A 15,314-nucleotide genomic window follows, 5' to 3' on the forward strand; every position below is an offset into this window, starting at 1 on the left:
TGTTACCTATCATTAAAAGCAACAAAAAGCTCAGAGAACAGATGATTATCATATTACATTTTGATTCCATGAGCATATTCTTATTCCAACTCAATATCACTTTTTTGATGTGATAGATTATTCAAAAATACATTCTTTTATTTTTTTAAAATGCTCTTTATTTTTACATCATTTCCATTTCTGAATATATGTGAATGAGCTTAACCTCAAAACAAAAGCAATTCAATAAAGCCAACCAACACAGTATTCATATCTGAAAGTATATTTAAAATTTCATCTCTATAACACACATACACTTTTACAATTAATGGAGGAAAGTATATTTTTTTTCACTTCTTCCCTAAAGAAAAGAATAGTCATTATAATTACCCAGCTTTCAGGTTTGTGTTATTGTTCTTTCCCTTTACATTGTTCAACTATTCAGTGATTAGTCAAGAATTAAGTTATTATAGTATACATGATTTATCTTTTCTGCTTCCTTCACTCTAAATCAATTCATGTAAGTCTTCCCATGTTTATTTGAGTTTTTCCTATTTAGCATTTCTCACAGCTCAATAATCTTTGAACACATATTACAATTTATTTAGCCATTCCCCAATGGATAGGCATCCAAGATGCCAATATTTTTGTCATTCTCTTTCTAATTCTTCATTTAAATGTAAATGATATCAAGAAAAAAAGCAGAGTTATAATGGCTCTGTCAGAATTGTGAAAATTATTCTTATCATAAACACTACTCCATACTCCCAGAGCATCTGCTATGGGTAGACCATTGTGCTAGATTCTTAAACAAAGAGATACAAAACAAGATTTCTTGTTCTTAGGTATAGTCTAGCTAAGAAGCAGTACATTAAAGAGATTGATGGTTAAATATCATTTCATTCTTTTAAGATAATATCCAAAATCCTAGGCTGCAAGAAAAATGAGAGAGATTTTTTTTCTGATAACCTTATAAAATCTGTGTTTTCCCCTTCGATTATTAATTTTTTTTGTTTTCCATAACAGAATCACTACTCTAAATATCCCCCACAAATGATTGATACTCACTTGGAACAAAACAAACTTTGAGAATAATTAACCAACAAAGCAATTGCATTTGAAAATATGTGCAAAATCCAACACCCACACTCTCCAACTTTCTCCAAGATTATAGAATTATGTTTACTACTCTATTTTCTGAGACCATAATTCATCATTGCAATTAATCTAAATTAAGCAGATTTTTAGTGTAAAGCAAATGTGTGAAGGAGAATTTCTTTACTCAGGTAAGTTCAAAATTTAGAGATTTTTTAAAAACAGGATTAACCTTGGCTAGGATTGTGCAATAAAGAAAAAAAGGAATTTTTTTTTTTAATTACTGACTTTTAAAATTTATTTTGATGTTTATCCAAAGCTAAATTTTGTTTTTTTTAATTATATTAACCCTAAATTGTTGGTATTCTGTTTTTTTATGTAAGCATTTTAAACTGCTTTTCCAAGACATCTTTAGGAGGCTCATTTAATTTATTTTTCTTGGTATATAATATAAATTACAAAAAATTATCTTTCAGACAATTTAATAGAGGCCAAAGGAACAAAAGATTAAATTGACCTTTTTAACTGCTATTAAAGTAGACTAATTCTCTTATCAAAGTAGAGATCATACTCAATTGCCTACATAATATATTTTTGTAAGAATGACTAATTGACTTTATTTTTACATATTTATTTACTTTTTTAATGTTAGGAAGATCAGAAAAACAGACAACCTTTGAGTTTTATGTGAGGGGAACTCTATAAAGAAAAATGATAATTAAAATTTTTATTACACTAAATGAACCATAATTAGATTAAGAGACAAGGGATGTTCTTCGAACCTCCAACTTTTATTATTGAACAATGAAAACATTCTTGGCAAATGCTTTCATCCTGGTCTTTCTTGCTCCAGTCCAAGAATTTCATCTCTAGAACAATACAAATGCTCCTGACTATTCATTTTAATCATGATCCCAGTTCCAAAAGCTAACAAAAGAAAGGTGGGATCCTATTCCGTTATTTCTACCTGGGATAACAGCTAAGGTCTGCTCTAACATTTTTTTTTTTCAAAATAAATGCTTTGGCCTCAGAGCATCAAGTCAAGAAGTAGGGATTGAGACAAGAAGTGGATCTCCTTGTGATGTCTAATACCTCCATTCCAAAATCCAATTAAGAGCTTTTTAATTGCAATTAACTTTAATATATGTTATTGGAGCTCGAATTACCATAGTTATGGCACCAGATTTACCCTTCAATGGATTCTCATTAAGGATCTAAAGTGTTCTTATTCCAATTACAGGGTTTTGCAAAAGTCTTGCATATACTGTTATTTTTTTAATTTTTATTTAATAATTACTTTATATTGACAGAATCCATGCCAGGGTAATTTTTTTACAACATTATCCCTAGCATTCGTTTCTGTTCCGATTTTTCCCCTCCCTCCCTCCACCCCGTCCCCTAGATGGCAAGCAGTCCTATATATGTTGGATATGTTTGCATATACTGTTAATTTTTATCACTACTTCCTTTAGTCAGGTAGTAGGTAATCTATCTGTCTGCTCTTCCTTAGATGTTGCAGCTGTTTCTCAGGACCCTTAGTCACCATAGTAGACAAGGCAAGTACCATTAGAAATTGATAAGGTAGGTATACTCATTGGATGCCATTTCTGGGAAGGTAAACAAAGAGATAAGGCAATGGCTGAATCAGAAAGAATAGTGGTAAAATGGTGAAAGCTTGGGGTGAAGAAGCCAAGCTTAATTTAAATGAGGTTTATGGCATGTGATGGCCAAGCCAGACCTGCTGAAGAGATCTCCAAGTTCAAGTACCTGACTCTGGTGATTAAAATGTGCACTTAACTGGACAACCTGAAGATCAATGATAAGGACTAGAATTTGTGATCAGTCTTGTCAAGAAAATACAGAAGTATTTTCTTCTCACCAAAAAAGGTAATAAATTCACAGACTCTTTTCTAAGCAACTTATTGTGTGTCATATGGACCATGAAGGCAAAGTTTCTACTATCACAAATCCAGTTATTGAATCAAGAAATGGAAAAAGGAAAGCTCAAGAACATGTGACCAGCATTTTGTGGACCAGACAATCCTACAATACAGGCCATATTTGATAAAGATGTGAAAGTAGCCATGGATGACCTCAAAGAACTAGGTTCTCTAATGCTAGTGATACAGCACACAAAAAGTAGAGAATCTTTGAATACAATGACAGATTCAAAAAAAGAAGAAATAGACTTATGGTCTAACCTAAGACAGAAACCACAAAGAGAAACCTTGGTCCAATGAAGGTCACATTTTAGTACCCCAAATGAGAAGAAAGTCTAGATATTTATCTAAGTGCAGAAGTCAAAGATCTATCAAAAGCTAATAAATATGGGAAGATTAATAACAGATGTTGAGACAAACAGATGAAGCAGCTTCCAATTTAATAGCCTAATATTGGGGGTGGAAAAGTTACTAGCATCATGTAACTTTGGTGTTTTATGCAGATGGAAGGACTAAGAAAATGGTGGAAAGACTTAGTTCACATCTTTGAGTTTTCCCAAGAAGGCTAAGAAATCAATGTGGCTGATGTGGTGAACAAAGGGATAAGGGTTAAGGTGAAGTCCTATCTTTCACTGGGGCCAAAACCAGCTGAGCATGAAGAATGTGGATCAGGCTACTGGAGAAGAACTGAACCCAAACCACTAGAAGTACCTTGTGAAGAAGACCAATGTGGAAGTGTAAAATGACAGGCTCCAATTGAAATGTCTCAGCCAACTCTTGAGAAATGGACAATAAAATAGATAATTGAAGTCAGTGTTCTTTCCAAAGAATAATTTTCAGATTTTAATAAAGAGAGAGATGCTTTAAGAAGCACTTTAGGAAGTGAGGAAAATAAAGATTGGGAGATTAAACTGGTTGAGGAAGAGCCTTTTATTCCTGAGAGAACACACCAAGCAAGAAGATACATCACAAACATGAGCTCCATTAAAATTGTTAAAAAACTCTGATGGCTCCCTGTCCTGAGCAGCAATAGTGCAGGGTGCTTTGGCTAAAGAAAGTAAAGAACTCAAAGAAAACCTGAATGAAGCAGAGGGAGACTACATTCCAATGGTTGTTGCTTGAGACAAGACATAGGTTACACTATTTAATTTGAAGACTGTCCCCATCCAGAAATAGTCAAAGCTCATGAGAGAACAATGAACACAGATGTATCCTTTGGATTGTTGAAAAAGACAGTTAAAAAAAAAAAACAGTGAAGCCGATTGTCACCTCAGTCACATTAAATGCTATTAAAAATTTTTCCCAATACTTTTATGAAGGTCCAATTTTCACCATTCTAAGCTAACAGTCATGAAAATTCATTTAATTAAACCACCAGGCCACATCTTAATGTTTTTGACAACTGAAGAAGACATTAATGCTATCCTTGATATCTTATATGAATGCATAAAGTCTCTGGGATCTAATGTAACCAAATTAATCAAACTCTCTGAGTGTTCTGCTCTACTGAAGTGAGATACAAAGCTGGATCTTTGATCTGGCTCCTCCTGGTAGCAAGAAAATTGTAAGTGCCACCAACATTGCTAAGACATATTTGACTAGTGAAGTGAGCTATTATATGGTGGATCCTAAATTTACAAAGCATAAAGTATATAACTCCAAGACTGGAATTAACAATTGATTATGACTTTTTTTTCCTCAGGTTCAGGCTAAGTAGAGAGCAAGCAGAGCCGGGAGAACAGAGCCCAGAATATATTATGGGCTTGACCCATATTCTACTAAATATTCTACTAAAATAAAATGTGGACCATCAATATCCCTAGGATTCAAAGAATAAAATTAACCAAAATGGTGCTCTCTCTCTTGGAGCCATAGGTATTCCTGACTTGCTTTCCTTTGACTTCCTGTATGTGCCCTCATCATGGAAAATCTGATCACAGCCACAGAACTGTACATATTGGGAGTCTTGGATGATAAGCCTATCAGGCTCACAGTATGGCAAATTTTCCTCCCAGAACCAATGTTATAGAAAATGTTCAAATCCATGCATCTGGCGGGAAAACTGGGACACTGATGCATTGTTTGTGGAGTTGTGAACAAATCCAACGATTCTGGAGAACAATCTGGAATTATGCCCAAAAAGTTACCAAACTGTGCATACCCTTTGATCCAGCAGTGTTACTTCTGGGCTTATACATCAAAGAGATACTAAAGAAGGGAAAGGGACCTGTATGTGCCAAAATGTTTGTGGCAGCCCTGTTTGTAGTGACTTGAAACTGGAAAATAAATGGATGCCCATCAATTGGAGAATGGTTGGGTAAATTGTGGTATATGAATGCTATGGAATATTATTCTTCTGTAATAAATGACCAGCAGGATGAATACAGGGAAGTTTGGAGAGACTTAACATGAACTGATGCTAAGTCAAATGAGCAGAACCAAGAGATCATTATATACTTCAACAACGATACTGTATGAGGATGTAGTTTGATGGAAGTAGATTTCTTCAACAAAGAGATCTCAGTTTCAATTGATCAATGATGGACAGAAGCAGCTACACCCAAAGAAAGAACACTGGGAAATGAATATAAAACATTTGCGTTTTTGTTTTCCTTCCCAGGTTATTTCTGTCTTCTGTATCTAGGATATACTGTGGCATATTTAACATGTATAGGACTGCTTGTCATCTGGGGGAGGGAGTGGAGGAAGGGAAGGGAAAAATCAGAACAGAAGTGAGTGCAAGGAATAATGTTGTAAAAAATTACCCTGGCATGGGTTCTATCAATAAAAAGTTATAAAAAAAAATCCATGCATCTGGCCTGCAAAGAATATGATCACCATTGTGTTTGTGCTTCAGATCAAAAGAAAGCCAAATTCTATCAGACCAAAGGCAACTATCTCACTCTGGGTACAATTCTTGGAAGAACAACAAATTCTCAGTTTCTGTAGTGAGAATTATATACAGGCTCATTCCTTATGCTGAGCATAGGACATCTGCAATCAGATATTGAGCCTCATGGCTAGACATAAGCTGGTTGTAATTTCTTGTGACAAGGCTACAATCTATATACAGAAAGTCATCTGCAATGGTTTTTTTTTTTTTTCTGAAATGCTGCCAGGAGGGACCTACAGGAGGACTATTAAATTTTGATTAACCAGCAGATGGTTTGCATCCCCTTTCCAGTGCTCTCTTCAACAGAGAACCAGAATGATTGGTATACCATGAGCCGTGCAGAGTACCACAAAGTACAGTGGGAGGTGGCCACCACTGAGCTGATGGAGTTTGACCCAGTCTTCTTCATGGTGTCAGATTTCACAAAATTCAGCAAGCAGGAGAAGCAACAGTGGTTAGAAACCCTCAACAAATGCTGTGAGGAACCAACCAGATTTTTGGACAATCTCCTGGGCTTTCTGGTGGTGGTAACAAAGGAACCACAGATTTTGGCACAAAGTGCTGGTATTGAGTTCCCCACACGTACTCCACATAGCCAAGACCCAGGACTCTAGTGACTCTTGTATAAAACTCATCACTAGAGGCAGAGCTATCCTTAGGCTGAGAGGCCCCAAAGACAAAACTGGGCATCCTGAACTTAATTCTCATTTCCCTTATAGTGGTGAAATATTCAGAAGGCAAGAGCTCACCTTGCCTCAACTGTAGTCATCCTAGGTCCTATGAACAAGTATGTAGCACCCTGTCCTGAAGAACTGAACTAGAAGGAATTATTACATTTCTGAATAGTTCATGCTACAAGATCCTCAGACCAGAGAGACCTGGTATAACAAGGACTCATCATGACCCATAACTAGGCTTACTCATCAGCCTAGTGTTTTTTGAGAACATAGTAGCAGAGCTCACTGGTGACACTCCCTAGCCTTCTACCCACTTTCCAAACTGTTTTTTCAGACTTAAGTCTTTAAAAATATGTGTATATTTAAATATATATGCACACACAATAATATATATATGCATATACATATTATTTTTGTAAAGAGACAAGGGACAATGTATATCTGGCAATCCATAGGAAATAAAGCTTGTAGAATTTAAAGATAATTAATTAATTAAAGATGATTGAAGCCTCTTTGTGGAATTGTCATAAGAAAAATTTCCAGAATCTGCATCTTTTCTTTGCCAGAGGCAAATTAACTCAGTCATCTATAGTTCTAAAAATAAGTTAGAGATAGAAGTGAATTATGATCTTGAAGCTTTGATCTAACCTAGTCTTCATTAAGAATTATGCTAATTATTATTAGTAAAAGCAATAAAAAAGGATTATGTACCATCCCATAAATGTAAATACAACATACATAGCTTTCAACTATAGTGTCTTCTAATAGAAAAATGTGTTCAAACTGGTACATGGTAGAATACTAACACATTCATTTCATCTGTGTGTGTGTGTGTGTGTGTGTGTGTGTGTGACACCCTGCACTGTGTATTTCAGAAAGTCTACCTAGAAAGAAATAATATTGCAATTGATCCATATGATTTCAAGGTGAATATACTCAATCAAAGGAGATGTAGAGGAATGAGTTATTTAATAACAGAATAAAAAGAGGACAGTGCAAAGAGGAAAGAAATCTGGGATTGGATCCCAGCTCTGCAGCTGAAATCACAAGTCATGAAAATAACTTATGCCCTCTGTCTCCTTTACTACCATCTGTGAAATATTTCTTCTTTTAGATCACTAGGAAGTTCTAACAGTAAAAGTAAATAATAGAAGTTCAGGCAGTAGTTCTTAACATGTGAGAAGGAGGTGGCTAGATGGAGAGGTAAGAAGGTGAGATGTTAGCTTCTAATGGTGGAGGTGGGTAATGGGGGAGGCATTGAACACGATGGAAAAGGATGAAATAGCCTTTGGAAGGAGTCTATGAATGAAAACATAGACTGAATAAATAGATATCACACAGAGAATGCCAATTTTAATATATGCACGAGCAGTTGCAATTAAGAATATGCAAATTTATATGAAAATGTTTTCATGTTCACAGTTATTTTTTCATTGTATTTTTTCAATCATTGGGTCCTATCTACTATCAGGTGAGGGCTCCAAAAGCCACAGAGTCAAAAAAGCCAATAGCCAGGTATGAGACATTATTATATTGACCTATCCTGTTTATTAGTTGAGAATAAACTTCTGTCTTGATTCATATCCCTTTCAAATATTTTAGATTAATCCCTCTCAACAAGCATTTATTAAATGTTTATTATATGCCAAACACCAAACAGTTCTGGTGATTCAAAGGAAAAAGAACGAGAGAGAGCTTGCATTCTATTGATTAGTTATATAATGTCTATTCATTTCATGATATCTGACTATATAGATTGATTTTCTAAAGTGAATTTTCTAAAGTGAATTCAGAGGTATCTCTTTCAGAGGTTTTGTCTTTGATAAAATCCAGTTAAGTCTTACAAAATATAGAGCAGTGAGTCTTCAGAAGACCTAAATTCATATTCTGACTCAGATTTTTTTTTATTGATTTAGCTGGGCAAGTCACTTAACTTCTGCCTACTTCAGTTTGCTCGTTTGTAAACTAGAACTAGAAATAACACCTACTTCCCAGAATTGTTCTGAGGAAAAAATAATATTTGCAAAGACCTTTGGAACCCCTAAAGCACTATATAAATGCTAGTTATTTATTATTATTATTATTTTATCTAAAAACAAATTTTCATACAAGCATATATTTATTAGATACATATTTCTAAAAAAAAAATTTGTGGAAGATTAGCTTTTTTCCACTTGTAGGTCCAAAGAGCTAAAAAGCACATGAATTTTTTAATGCCTCAAGACATCTGCCTTTTTTCTTTTCCATTATTATCAGAAGTGTCAAAATTCCTTATTTCTTCTTTTACATATATGATCCTTGGTCAAAGCCATCCTTTCTTTTTGCAAAGCATTATCCCAAATGAATTTGTTTATTTTTCAGACATTCTAAAAAAGTAATTTCCCAACAATTAATTATCTTCTTTTGACTAATTTGAACTTCTTTTCACTCAGTTCTTGACTACAGTATTTCTCTCTTTGCCTACAATTCCTCATGCTTATCATAGGTAACATAACTCATCACATCAAATCATATCTTTCATCTGACCTTTTCTCTGGATTATCATTGCTTCTTCATAAAAATCACATTCATCTTCAAACTTCTATATCAACTAATATTACCTGTATCCTTTCTCTAATCTCCTCTTAGTTCCTAATGTTTTTTCGGTTCAAGTCTGGCCTCAGATACTTATTAGCTGTGCACTCCTGGACAAATCACTTAACCCTATATACCTCATTTTCCTCATGTTTGAAATGATCTGGCAAAGGAAACAGCTAACCAATACAATATCTCTGCCAAGAAACCCCAAATAGGTTCACCAAGAGTTGGACACTATAGAAAAAAATGCCTGAACAAATATATTTCATTTATACATAGATGTTTGCATATTGTCTCCCCATTAAACTGTTAATTTCTTAAGAGCTGGAACTATCCTTAAGAGCTGTATCCTCAGTGCTTAGCACTGGGAAGGAAAGGCAGTAGTAAGGAGAGGAGATGTATATTTATTGCCATAAATAAATAAATGAAATTTAATTTTAAAATTCTTGAAACAAAAAATTCTTTAACTAAAAAAGTTAAAAATTAGTGACTTGATCTAGAAGTGACTTGATCTAGAAAATATCTAAATTTCTTTAAATTTTTAAATTATGTGAGCTTAAAAGTATATATAATTGCATGTGATAGAAGAACAAAGAAGACGGAACAAGCAATTTGAGTACCTAGGGAAAATAGAATGAATTATATCAATTTTAAAGACAAATTTTCTTGGGGAAAAAGAGAGACTTTGGGAAATGGGTGAAAGTGAATAGACAAACAGAAACAAGGAGACCACTATGGGAAGGCTAACACAGCAGAGAAATACAGAGTTAGTTCAGGCCAGAGAGGAAATCTTCTGAGAAGTAGGGAATGTGAGGATTTGAAAAGAAGAGAAAGAATGTAATTTATTTGCTTGCTATTTGAATTAATTATTCCTGCTAACTAGGTGATAAGTTCAGGGGTTTTTTTTCTACACTGAAAAACTTTTTATGATGTCAATATCCTCTAAAGTTTGGTTCCCTGGCACAAAGCCATGGTTGCCTCTAAAATGATACCTCTGAATCAAAAAAAAAAAAAAAAATCCTGGATATAGTATCAAAAGAACTAGATTCAATTACTGGCTCCCATACTTACTAGGGAATTATGACCAGTAATCTGCCAGCTCTATTACTTAGTTTCTTCATCTTTTATAAAATGAAGGTAAGAATAATTATGTTGCCTATTTCAAAAGGTTATTGTAAATAAAAATCTTCCTGAGTTTATTTTCCTCTTTCTATAAAATAGGAGAATAATAATAAAACCTGACATGCTTGTTGCAGAGGGTTGTTGTGAAGATAAAATTAGGTGATGAAATTAAGTCTATAGACTGAAACATGTTTTGCACATGGAAGAGAGAGGGATGAAAGGGAGATCTAGGAGGGCTACCTATTACAGTTCATTCATGTCACAGATTAGGAAACTGAGACCTCAAAAATTAAGGTGATTTAAAAGGTTACACAGGGGAAAAAATGACAGAGCTAGAAACTGAATCCAGAAAGCCAGTGTTCTTTCCACTGTACCTCATAAGCTGTTATGATTTCAATACAAGAAAACATTGGGAGCAAACTCAATTAATCAAGTATATTGTGGCTCTTTTAACCATTACAACTGCTCAGCTGAATAACTGATTTGATAACAATATGATTGGTTCAGTGACTATGTATTAATATGGCTCCCATATTTAATTTTATATTTGATAAGATATGAGTGTTTTGTTTATATTCAATAATTTTATTTTCTATTGAAGTTCCAAAAAAGGAAGTATTTGGCTTTGTGATTTCATCTATGTGAGGAATTGCTACTAAGCAAATTCCTTCTATCAACCCATACCAACAACTATTTTGCAAATGAATCTTATGGGGCTCTAAGAAATGACTTATCAAAGGCTATCCTTCCATTAGGTGTCAGAGACTGGATTTGGACACAGGTATCCTTAATTCAGGGGCTTGTTCTCTAATTCCAATGTTATTCTTCATCACTTATTAAACTCCATATTTACTAAAATAAATCTATATCACACAGATCTTTTCCTAGAAACAAAAGGAGGCATTTTATAATGTTCCTTTCTACTTTAATCCATAACCATTTTATTCTTACTTCAAATACATAAGATAAACTGCTCTGTTCTGTGGACTTATTTATTTTCAGTAAGGCTCTTTCTCAAGGGGGAAACTCTGATGCTCTTATTTGTAACTGATTTCATCATATATAAAAAAGAAAAGAAAAAGAAGCACTCTTCACCTTCAACAATAATTTTAAATATATTCATCTGTTTTGTAATGTATATTTCCCATGTTTCATCAGTTAATTTCCATTATACTGGAAAAATCAACCTTAAATGTCCTTTTCAAAAGTACTATTTCAGACAGTCATTTATCAGGTGTATATTGTGTGGCTGGGTGGTGTTTAGAGATTCCATTTGCTGTACGTTATCTGTGATCCTTACACTCAGCCTTCATTTGTCAGGGATTTAGATCTCAGCTGTGTTTAGTTTTGGGGGCTTGAGAACAAGTCGACCCATAGACAGACACCTAATCATATAATTTGTGCAGTGCAAAAGGTTTGACTGCCCTCTATCAACCTCTATGTAGACAGTTCCTTTGAATGTAGTAATGGATGACAATATCGAAAGCATAAATCTCGGCAAACTTCAAGGTTTCCTGGAAAACATGACTCTTTAACTTTAGGCTTATAGACGTTTGGCACAATGTCAGAAACTCTTGGACTATTCATTTATCCACTACTCGCCAAAAATAACCAAAGTTTCAATGTGTCTGTTGATTTGTTTTGAAATCTGCTCAAAACTATAAAGCTAGAGACCAGGAATTTAGAAATGACTCCCATGAAATAAGGAAAACTCTTCTTTACATTTTAGCATACCACATCATACACACCATGCACGTCCCTCAGAGGATACTTTTTCCCAATTCATGTAGTCAGTGAACTATATAACATATCAAACAGCAGAAAGCATATACTTGAGGAAAATTATTGGAAGAGAATAGAAGGTTAAATTATATAACTTACCAAATTTTACCGGCCCTAACATTTAAGGTGTGATTGATATAATTAAAAGCTATAATAATTCAATAATTTATCTCGTAGATAAGTATTAATAATAAAGTAAAATTCATTATATAGAAATATAAAATAATTAACTTTATATATAACACTTCAAAAATGATCCTATTGGTAACTAAATAGCATTTTATAATTTATTATTTTAATCCCAATATTACAACTCTATTGCCTCCATTTCAAAACTGCTTTAAAATTAATAATAATAACATTCATTTCCAAAGAATACACATTGAATAATAATACAGAGGTCTCCAAAATGAAATAATTTAAATCAAACTTTTCCCATTCACAACCATTTTTGGCCTAAGAATTCTTATGTGACTCTGGATATATAAGTATATAAAATAAATATACAAATCAAATATTTATTGATAATAAATCATAACTTCATGATATCTACCTTCAGTTACAAAACCCCTTATGGGTAACGACTCACAGTTTAAGAAGCTGAGCTTTAGACAATACATTTGATGGATCTGAGACCATATTAGCACTTCCATTTCTATTTTTTCATTAAAAAAAGAAAAGTAATTAAGCTTTGATAATATTTACTATAGATGTTGACATTAGCCTCCTTATTCAGTCTTTATCAGATGGTTACATGTAATACATAGCATATAAAGTATCCTAAGAGAAGATAGAAGATTCCTTATTGAAGAGAAATTGAAAATAGAGCCCACATTCAATTATTTATTTTCAACATATTGTGACAAATTATTGTTTACATGTGCCTGATTAATTGAATTTATAGATTATATGATCTAATTTTAACTAAGCATAAGAATAGGGATTAGTCCTGTGAATTCACTGGTTTAGAAAATTCAAGTTGGTACTTTCTCTACCCATATACTCTAAAAAGCTACTTACAACTAAAAGCAGCTAGGTGGAATAATGGATAGGGTGCCAAATGTGACCATGATCAAGTCACTTAACCTCAGTTTCTTCATCTCTAATATGGGGATGATAATAGTACCTACAACTCAGGGTTGTTATGAAAATCAAATGAGATAATGATTAAATCAAAAGAGAGAATAATCATGAAACACTTAATGTAATGCCTGTCACTATAATAAGTGCTATCTGTATATCTTGTTTTTCCCTGAAGCAATTGGGCTTAAGTGACTTCCCCAGGATCACACAGTTAGGAAGTATTAAGTGTCTGAGGCCAGATTTGAACTCAGGTCCTTCTGACTTCAGGGCTGGTGCTCTATCCACTGCACCACCTAGCTGCCCCAAGGGCTTTCTATATAAATGTTATGTTGAGTTGTTTCAATCACATATGACTTTTTGTGATCCTATTTTGGGGTTCTCTTAGCAAAGATGCTGAAATAGTTTGCCATTTCTTTCTGCAGCTCACTTTATAGATAAGAAACTGAGGCAGAATTAAGTGGCAAGGTTAATGAGGCCAGAATTGAACTCATGGAAATGAATCTTTCTGATTCCAAGTCCAGTGCATTATCCATTGTTTCACCTAGCTGCTTCACATACACATTAGATTTATTATCACAGGATTGAGGAGTTATTGTACATCAGAGTCATTTAGTCAGTATGTACCAGCAGTGTGAACTAAGGTCTGCTCTTCACCTATACCATCATGTTTCCTTGGTATCCATAAAAATGGACAAGTGATTTTAAAAGATTTCTATAAAAAATCAAATTGCAGATAATACTATGAGCATAAGCAAATATAAGAAAATGGCAAAGCTGACTGTTCTGTTCCTAGGAAGAGCTGTGTCCCACTTACATTATGAGGCAAAATCAATGACAATCAAATCAGTTAACAAGAAATTAGTCTAAAATTTCAAAATTGTCAAGAAGGCCATTTTAGGATTTAGTATATGTCTACTATTCCAAACAAAGAGCTTCTTGCCTGGGTATATTTTCTTAAAATGTTAATTAATCATAGTATGAATCCATCACAATTATCAAGCAAGGCACTTTACCAAAAATCATGTAAGTCTACCATCTATAAAATGTTTCTTCTTTCAATATTTTAAAAACTTAGAAAACAAATTTTATAATTTGTTTAAAATTTTTCCAAGCGAACTTTCAGTTGATTTTTTGGATCCATTTCTTAAATATATAAAAATGCCAGAACTCTGATTAGTTTGCAAGCACAACTAATTGACTTCAGGGGAGATAGAAAACCAAATTTCAACTAAAATATTTCATACGAGAAGCTGGGAGTTAAAATGAGCATCTTCATTCATCAGGTATGGTCATTTCTTCCATTTGGATCCACATACTTTTCTGATTTATCTTTTGAACTTTGACAGTCATGCTCAATATAAATGAATGACCAATATAAAAACAAACAGATTTTACAATGAGTGGTGGTGGATTAACCATACCTGACACATGTAGTAGACCATTTTTAACAATCCCTACTTTTTATGACAAAAATATTTTCAGTGATAATCATGAAATGCAATCAATAATGTCCAAAAAAAATTATGCAGTAAAATTATTTTTATTAAAATGTTTATATATAAGCATGCTAATAAAAATATTGATTAATTTAATTAATTAATTTTTGTAGCATGAAAAGAGAAAAGTAATGGATTAATACTGTTAGCTATATTAACATATTATTGAGAAAAAAAGAAAATAATATTATTATATATTGTTATGTCACAGTAATAAATAGTAACACTACATTTTCTGTTTTCAAACCTTCTGGAAATATGTTCATTTGTCAGTCTTTCTATATTCATGTTTAATAGACAGTATAGCCAGATTTATCTCCTTCATGTTTGAACAACGAAGAATCTTTATAAATAAAGCAATAATATACAAATGGGAAACGTTGGAAGAAACTCATAAGAATCTCATTTCATAACTGAATTTTAATAAAACTGAAATGTCTGCAAAAGATGCAATTGAGGTAACATAAATCATCATACTGATGTAACATTGTTTAATTTTTAAAATAATGCATTTAAAAAGAATACATTTCAATTTTGAACATCATGCATAAACATTTTATACTTTTCAAACAAATATAACACAAGTTGCATTTCACATTGTTTCAGTGTTTTATATTTGAAACACAAATAAAAACGCCAAACATTTATATAAAGATGGGACTAAAATAAC

General features: G+C 33.1%; 1 pseudogene; it reads left to right on the plus strand.

Annotated features, from left to right (window-relative positions):
• The first annotated feature begins 5,707 nt into the window (after positions 1-5,707).
• Positions 5,708-6,521, plus strand: LOC127561545 (ATP-dependent RNA helicase DHX8-like; annotated as a pseudogene).
• Positions 6,522-15,314: the final 8,793 nt, after the last annotated feature.

This window comes from Antechinus flavipes, chromosome 4, assembly GCF_016432865.1.
Source record: "Antechinus flavipes isolate AdamAnt ecotype Samford, QLD, Australia chromosome 4, AdamAnt_v2, whole genome shotgun sequence".
Taxonomy (NCBI): domain Eukaryota; kingdom Metazoa; phylum Chordata; class Mammalia; order Dasyuromorphia; family Dasyuridae; genus Antechinus; species Antechinus flavipes.